This window comes from Vicia villosa, unplaced genomic scaffold, assembly GCF_029867415.1.
Source record: "Vicia villosa cultivar HV-30 ecotype Madison, WI unplaced genomic scaffold, Vvil1.0 ctg.000278F_1_1, whole genome shotgun sequence".
Taxonomy (NCBI): Eukaryota; Viridiplantae; Streptophyta; class Magnoliopsida; order Fabales; family Fabaceae; genus Vicia; species Vicia villosa.
This window is the reverse complement of record NW_026705117.1, coordinates 856,168-865,375: the sequence shown is the minus strand read 5'-3', so window position 1 is coordinate 865,375 and position 9,208 is coordinate 856,168.

Genomic DNA, 9,208 nt, shown 5'->3' with positions numbered 1-9,208 from the left:
GACACCTTCAATTTGAGCTTCAAGTGGACATGGAGGGGGATGAATCTTCAGTTACAGATGAGATGCAGCCATTTGAACAACTTCACTATGCCCTAAGGAACGTGTCTGGATGCTTGGCTTTGCTTGAAACCTTCTGAATTGCTCTATGGACCTCCAACTGCAACAACTCCAAAGTGAAAGCAACAATGGTGTGAATTGTATGAAGGATAGAACTTGTATTTATAGGCAAATGGTTCGGTATAGTTGCAGAGGAGTGTGGTTACTTAGTGAGGTTGATTTGGTTTCTTGGCTATGAAGGAATTCAAAAATATCCAAAATGCAATGATGGGAATTTTGATTCCATTTGATCAATCCCCTAGCCCTTGATTTTGCTTGATCTTAGGGGACAAATCTGAGACAGAAATGAGCTCCAATTGGTTGGGAAGAGATTCCTTTGGTGATTCATCATCTTGCCATAAATTCTCAAATGTAATCATTACATAATCACATGCCTTTGTTTTTTGGGAATATTCTCTAATCCTTATGCAATGATGAAAATGGATGTATGGCGTGCTTGCAGATGTATTAGAGGTCGGGTAGCATCATTTAGACAAGTCATTTGCACAAAATTGCAAAGTTCCAAATTGCACATGACCTATAATTTTCACTTTAAGTGCCTAACTTTGATCAATCATATCTCTTAGCTCAAAATGAATTTGGAGAAGGTTGAGCACAATTTGGAAAGCCCTTAATATGTACTTTAATTCATTAGTTTGGTGTTTGCCCAAATTCTTTAGGGAAATTAGTGAAAAAGCCCCATAAAGTTTGAAGAAAACTAGGGTTTTCTTGCATGTTTTGTGAAGGCAGCCACTTTGAAGCTCCATAACTCTTCAATGGTTGATTTTCAGCCAAAAAATTATATGTGTCAAAGTTGTTTATTGGATCAAAATCTACAACTTTCATGTTGGAAGTTTTTTTCAGTTTGTAGGTGAAATTTTGAGAAAATCCCTTCCAAAGTTTGGCAAAAATCACTTGAAAACACTTAGAAAATTTTCTAAGTATGAAAAGTCAAACTTTTGACTTTTGATTCTTGATTGATTTTCTTGATTTTTCTTGACCAAATGACTTCAAATATCATATATTGATGATTTAAAACTTCAAAAGTCATGGTTGACCAAAATTTCCAAAAAGTCAAAGGTGATCCTGTGCAGTTGACTTTTTCCAGATGAAGTGAATTCTTGGACTTTTGTGATGAATCAAACTTTCCTCCTCAAATGACTCATGTGAATGGATTATATTAAGGTAATAGAAGCTCTTGAGTCATGCTTTGAGTTTTGGATCCATGTCCTTTGAGCTTTCTAGGGTTTCCCAAATGTGACCCCTGATTTTAGTCCTTGATGGGGCTCAAAACCCTAGACTGGTGAGGTAAGCAATCCTTAGTCCAGGTGATGGGTATCTAATCAATCATAGGTGGATAGAATGAAGCTTTTGAGTCCCATAGTTGTGTTAGAAACCACCCCTTTTTCTGATTGATCCTTTGCTTGAGTTCTTTTACTCCTGAACACCCTCGACTAAGTATCAGATGAATAAGTGACTGCTCTGAGTATCTGCTTTGTCTTTGATGAAAAGTTTAAAAGATATGACATCTCAGGGGGGGTCAAAATTAGGGTATGACATGGTGCAAGTGAAATTTGTCCAAACCAGGGCAAAATGATCCAAATGGTGTAGGTGAAATTTGTCCGGACCAGGGCAAATGATCCAAATGGTGCAGGTGAGTTTGCTATAACCCTAGCAAAGGATCCTATTGGTGCAGGTGAGTTTGCTATAACCCTAGCAAATAATCCTAATGGTGCAGGTGAGTTTGCGATAACCCTCGCAAATGACCCTATTGGTGCAGGTGAGTTTGCGATAACCCTCGCAAATGATCCTAATGGTGCAGGTGAGTTTACGATAACCCTCGCAAATGACCCTATTGGTGCAGGTGAGTTTGCGATAACCCTCGCAAATGATCCTAATGGTGCAGGTGAGTTTGCTATAACCCTAGCAAATAATTCTAATGGTGCAGGTGAGTTTGCGATAACCCTCGCAAATGACCCTATTGGTGTAGGTGAGTTTGCGATAACCCTCGCAAATGATCCTAATGGTGCAGGTGAGTTTGCTATAACCCTAGAAAATTATCCTAATGGTGTAGGTGAGTTTGCTATAACCATAGCAAATGATCCTATTGGTGCAGGTGAGTTTGCGATAACCCTCGCAAATGATCCTATTGGTGCAGGTGAGTTTGCTATAACCCTAGCAAATTATCCAAATGGTGCAGGTGAGCTTGTTAGAATCATAACAAGTGATCCCTCTTACAAGTCCTCGCTATGTAAGACTCAGGCTTTAGCAGGACGGTTCTTTTCTCTCACGCTCGAGCACAAGGTTTTACAAAAGGTTTCTTCAATTGGGTTTATCACGTGAGTCCCTCGGCAGTGATATTCTCCAAAACATCGTCAATAACAAACAAAGGTTTTATTTTTTCTTTTTCAGAATTACTAACATACTTCAACTAACAATCATGCATCATTCAACTAACATACCTCATTCATACATTATGCATATACATACATGGCTCTCATTTATTTTGAGAAGCTCACTACATCAGGCATCGCATGCATCATAACATTGCATAAAATTCAGGTTGCCTTTTTAGGCCGCACTACAATCAAAGTAAGTGGTTCCTTTCGAAAGCATCCGCTTCACATCCTGAGAAATGGTATTTACCTTGGGTGGCATCTTTAAGCCCATCTCCTACGGATTTTCTTCCCAACAAATGCAAATTTCAGGGTATTTCAGTGTCCAATCATCTTCTACCTTTAGATCACGATAGGCAGACGTGCCTATCTGACTCTTCAGGTTTAAGAAGATTGAACAGGGGCAGCTGTCATACCCCAAAATTTGCCCATATCATTTCATCTTCAAGGGCTCAAGGCTCAAGGGTTTATTCACTCAACATTCTCCTAATCGAGGGCCTCCTAAACTAGGGTTTGCAATTTATCAAAAGATTTTGAATCTCGAAGGCCTCAAATGGATCTCAAGGTGTCTCATATGTCTAAAGGTATCTCTATGTCAATTATCAAGCTTCTATTCCAAGGATTGCGCACTCAATGGCTCAGATCATCGATAATCGACTATACTGACCTAAAAGTCAACTTTAGTCAAAATACAGTCAAACATCAAGATTTTTGGTCAACATCAAGTATGTAAGGCTATACCCATCATTTGATCAAAGGTTGATCATGATCCATCAAGAAAAAAGTCAGAAATGAACAAATGCAAAGGTTCAAAGTAGGATTTTTTAGGAGAAAGTTAACTCAACATTGACTGGTCATAACTTTCACATGGAGCATCAAAAATTTCCCAACCAAAGCCTATTTTGAAGGAAATTTGATTCTCTACAACTTTGTCTCTCACAGGCCAAGGCTAGAAATGCTTCATTTGAGACATATGGTGCAAAACATTACAGGTCCTTTTAAAAGTCAATAAAAACACCTTTTAGGTCAAAGCTCATAACTTGAACATGGAGGATTCAATGGAGATAAAACCAAAAAGTCAATTTAGAGGACTCTTTGAGCTTTCTAAAAAGTCCTAGAACATGGTTATATGGCAAAGATTGAGGGAGATACGAGGCGCACAAGTTGGCCAAATTTCAAGGAAGATATGAAACCTTAAGTGAAGAATTTTAGATTTCTTGGTCAAGGGGCCTAAGATCTTCACTTCAAACATGGTCATGACTTTGTAGGAGATCTCTAAATCCATATTCATCCTTTTATAATTTTATTTACTATTTATTTGAATTTTGTTCATTTAAATACCAAATAAACTTAGAAAAAATATCAAAATAAATGGATTAAATTATATGGATCTTGTTTTGATCACCTAAGGGCCCATATAACATCATCAAATAGCAAAAGTCTCATTTGCATGGTCCATGAAGGAAGGTTACCAAATTTAGAAAGAATTAAGCTTATTTTTCAATCAAATTGCACTCTCTCCAAAAACCTAAGGGCCAAGCCCAATGAGAACCCTAATTCACTCATATATATATTCTAAAAAGGTTCAGAAACAAAGGGGGGACGAAAAAGAAGGGCAAGGGTTAGGGTTTTAGGTTCCAAAAATGTCAACAAACTAGGGCATCATCATAAAATCGCTACATGGAGTTTCAATCGATTCCAAGAGATTCATCGTCTCCCTGAGACTCCCAGGAACGATTCTGAATCTATATTGAAGCTTGTAACACACCGGAAGGCCCTCCTTCGAAGTTACACCACGTTGGTAAGAGTTTCTATCTCAAGCTCGCAATTTACGTGACTTAAATCGTATTTGTGCATTTGATCTGGATCAGGTGGTTGTTTAAGGTTGATTTGATACCTCGTTGGTGAGTTTTGACGCCGGTACGTGAGGCTGCCATAGCTAGGGCACTAAGGTCGGGAAGCTTGAAACTCATACTTACAAGCCTTATCATGTAAAACTAACGTGTCCATTGATTTCGCAGCACGTGTTTTAGGCGATCTGGGTTGTCTTTCCGTTCTTTTCGTCGTTCTTTTTGCAGGTCTTCGAGGAAGCAGTCCACCGGAGAAGGTGAAGCCTCACCGGAGAAGAAGGTAGTTCCGGCGCATACAGGCCTGCGTGGCACCTTCAGATTCTCCCATTCGCCAGTCAACTCTCTCTCTCTCTCTCTCTCTCTCTCTCTCTCTCTCTCCGCGCGTGTGAACTTTTCATTGGCTAGTCAACATTCAGAAGTTTTCTCTCTCACTTGCTCATTCGTTAGGTTATCTACCTGGGACCCATGCAGGGAAGACTGGGTTGAATTAATATATTAATTTAGTTTTCATATATATTATTTATTGGGTATTGTATAGTCAACTAAAGCGAATAAGCTCAGTGGTAGGAAGCGTCTGTGATTTGCAATAACACATGGGTTCGATCCTTGCTGGTGCTAAGTTTATTTTTCAACTATTTTACTACATGTTTGTTCATAAATCTGGTACGTATGATCAATGGACCTCTACGACGCACCCTCGGATCTGGACCACTGGATCACTAATATGTTGGATCCAATGCATCAAGAACTGCAACTCTATCATATTCCCCCAGAGGGCGTCCGCATGCAATCAGCGCCCAGGTTCTTCTTTTTCTACTTATTTGTTTTTTTCATTATTTTATTTGTTTTTAAATTAATTGTATTTAGATTTAATTAATTTATTCAATTAAAAATTAGAATAATATAAGATAGAATTAGGACTATAATTATTTAGGGTTTTCCGATTATTTTGATTTACTCGATTTAATTAATTTATTCTAACCAATTTTAATTATTATAAAATCAAAATAACACCTAGAAAGGTTATAGTGTTAGGGTTTGCCCAATCCCGCTGCCCATTTGGCAAAGAAAACATTAACCTTTAATTAATTCTCTTCTCGACCCGACTAAATCAACTAGTCGCATTAGACGAGAGATAAAAAATACATAAAATTCAAAACACACTTAATTTGCTGCCCGCGATGATCGAATCTATCGATCTGAGTAACCAGCAATGCCCCTTAATCCGTTAGCTATACTGATCAAATCTATTGATCACCGCATCTAACGGTGCCATATCAAACCAGGGTTGTACGCCCGAATCTAAAACACACTAAACCACGATACTACGGATTTTCATCCTTCTCAATCAGGCAACTCAAAATGCCTTTCAAATAACAACTTCTAAAACTACGATAGGCCATTCAAAAATCCTTCAAACACCTCATACTAATTCTAAGGCGTACAACCCTGTGCCCGAACTACGTTGACTCTGATTCTCCATAAGGAGATACGTAGGCACTTGGATAACCAAGGCGAGTCCCCTTCCTTAAAATCTCATTTTTTCCCCTATTCACTTCCTTAGCTATAAACCTCAATATTTAGCCATTAACCTTACTTTGAACATAAAACCTTAGGAAAGGGTTGAGGGTGCCTAACACCTTCCCTCGACCTGATTATAATAACTTACCCCGAATCTCTTAACTGCGTAGGGTTTCCTATTCGCCCTTCAGAATAGGTGGCGACTCTAAATCATAATTTGAACATAGATGACATGGTAGCTAGAGCATCAGCCAGTTGATTTTCTTCTCGCAGGATATGTTCAAAAGTGACGTCTTCAAAGTAAGGAATCAAACTCAGCACATATTCTTTGTAAGGAATTAGATTCGGGTGCTTCGTGTCCCATTCCCCTTTAACTTGATAAATTACAAGGGCTGAGTCTCCGTAGACCTCCAGGAACTTGATTCTCAGTTCGATTGCAGCTTTGAGACCCAGAATACATGCTTCATACTCGGCTATATTGTTAGTGCAGTTGAAACATAATCTGGCAGTGAATGGTGTATGTCCTCCTGCATGAGAAATGATCACAGCTCCGATGACATTGCCAAGCGCATTAGAGGCTCCATCAAAAACCATAGTCCATCGAGACCTTGGCTTGGGTCCTTCCTCCGGTCCAGGTTGTTCGTAGTTAGTAACTAGCATAATGTCTTCATCTGGGAAGTCAAAGTTCAACGCTTGATAATCATCCACTGCCTGATGAGCCAGATGATCAGCTATCACACTTCCTTTAATTGCCTTTTGCGAAGTGTATTGGATGTTATATTCTGTTAAGATCATTTGCCATCTTGCTATTCTTCTAGAGAGAGCAGGTTTTTCGAACACATATTTGATAGGATCCATTTTGGAGATCAGCACAGTGGTATGGTTTAGCATATAATATCTTAGTCGGCGAGCCGCCCATGCCAAGGCACATCAAGTTTTTTCGAGCAGTGAGTATCTTGTTTCACAATCGGTAAACTTTTTGCTAAGATAGTAGATTGCATGCTCTTTTCGGCCAGACTCGTCATGTTTCCCCAGTACACACCCCATTGAATCTTCTAACACTGTTAGGTACATTATCAGAGGTCTTCTCTCCACTTGTGGTAACAAGATTGGTGGTTTTTGAAGATATTCTTTGATCTTGTCAAAGGCTAATTGGCATTTGTCGTTCCATCTTTCCACTTGATCTTTCTTCAACAGTTTGAAGATCGGCACACAAGTAGTAGTCATATGGGCAATAAATCTGGCGATGTAGTTCAGACGTCCCAAGAATCCTCTGACTTGTTTCTCGGTACGAGGTATGGGCATTTCTTGAATGGCTTTGACCTTGGCAAGATCAACTTCAATACCCTTGCTGCTGACAATGAAACCTAATAGTTTACCAGATCTCACCCCAAAGGTACATTTGTTCGGATTCAATCGCAACCTGTACTTCTTGAGTCTGTCAAACAGCTTGTGCAGATGACCCAAATGTTCTTCTTCGGTGTTGGACTTTGCAATCATATCATCCACATAAACCTCTATTTCCTGATGAATCATATCATGGAACAGAGCTACCATTGCACGCTGATACATTGCTCCTGCATTTTTTAAACCAAAGGGCATTACTTTGTACCAAAAGCTTCCCCAAGGTGTTGTGAAGGTTGTTTTTTCCAAGTCTTCGGGCGCCATCTTGATTTGATTGTAACCTGAGAATCCATCCATAAAGGAAAATATTTTGCATTGTGTAGTATTGTCAACCAGTACATCTATGTGAGGTAAAGGGAAATCATCCTCGGGGCTTGCCCGATTTAGATCTCTGTAGTCTACACACATTTTGACTTTCCCGTCTTTTTTAGGTACAGGCACGATGTTAGCTATCCATGGAGGATAACTCACAACTTTTAGAAAACCGGCGTTGAATTGCTTCTCAACCTCGTCTTTGATCTTCTTGGACAAGTCGGGCCTACTTCTCCGAAGCTTCTGCTTGACTGGAGTGCTACCTTCTTTGATCGGCAGGCGATGGACCACAATATCGGTATCGAGACAAGGCATATCTTCATAGGACCAAGCGAATATCTCGACATAGTCTTGTAACATGTGAATCAGTCTTTGCTTGACACTGTCTTCTAAATCAGCCCCTATCTTGACTTCTTTCTTTTCTTCGTCACTGCCCAGGTTAATAACCTCAATTGGCTCTTCATGCGGCTGTATAGTCTTGTCTTCCTGCTCTAATAGCCTTGCAAGTTCCCTAGGTACTTCACAATCTTCCTCACTTTCGTCCTCAGTTTGGTAGATCGGATTTTCAAAGTCATGAATGGCAATAGCAGAATCGTTATCAACAGGATCCAGAGTGAATGTGAATCTGCATTTATTATGTGGGTGTGTGTAAGAACACATAGCTATTTGAAAATGAATAAAGTAAAGAAAGAAACAAAATGGATCGCAAAATTTGAATATGCAAACATCCCATGATTTTATTGAATGAACATATGATCATGGTATGACAAACCCTTATAAAAAGGACCAGTGTGCTTCGGGCAAGGCACCTGGCTTTTAAGTTCATGGTTCGATTGTACAGGAACCAGTTTTATTTTTGAACATATAAACAACGAAAACAGGAAATTGCATTTACTCTTGATCAAAGGAGATAACATCTTCAGCTTCCCAGTTGTTCAATCCATTGTTGTGAGTAGGGAATATCCAGTTGCTCCAGTTGCAGTTGTTTTCTTTGTCTTCCACAGCATTGACTTCTTTAGTGACGAGATGAGATGTTGATCCTTCAAGATGAGCAAGATGCTCGGCTGGATATGAGAGTCCAGACTGAGGTACTTCTGTTGGATGAGAGAGATACTCGATAAGATCGTCCCATCCAGTTAGGATGATGTCTTTGATAGAGACTTGTGCATTCTGGGGAGCGGTGTACTTTACCAGAAAATCATTCTCGCCATTTGGTGTTTCCCAGACTTCTTCAGGAGTGACAGGGCTTGTGATTGTCATATTGTCTTCAAAATGTTCATCCCATCCAGTTGGGGTGATGTCTTTAATAGCGATTTGTGAGCTCAGGGGAGCGGAATACTTCACCATAAAGTCATACTTGCCACTTGGTTCTCCCAGTGTATCCCATACTTCTCTTGGAATAAGTGGACTTTGGTATTGCTTAGCAGTGGAACCAGTGATACTTATGTCATCTTCGAACTGATCATCCCATCCAGTTGGGACAATGTCTTCAATGGCAATCAAAGAACTCTAAGGAGCAGTGTACTTTACTAGAAAGTCATACTTACCGCTTAGTTCTCCCAAAGTATCCCAAACTTCCTTGGAAACGGGTGGAACTTCATTTGGATATTGCTTAGTAATATGGTTCGA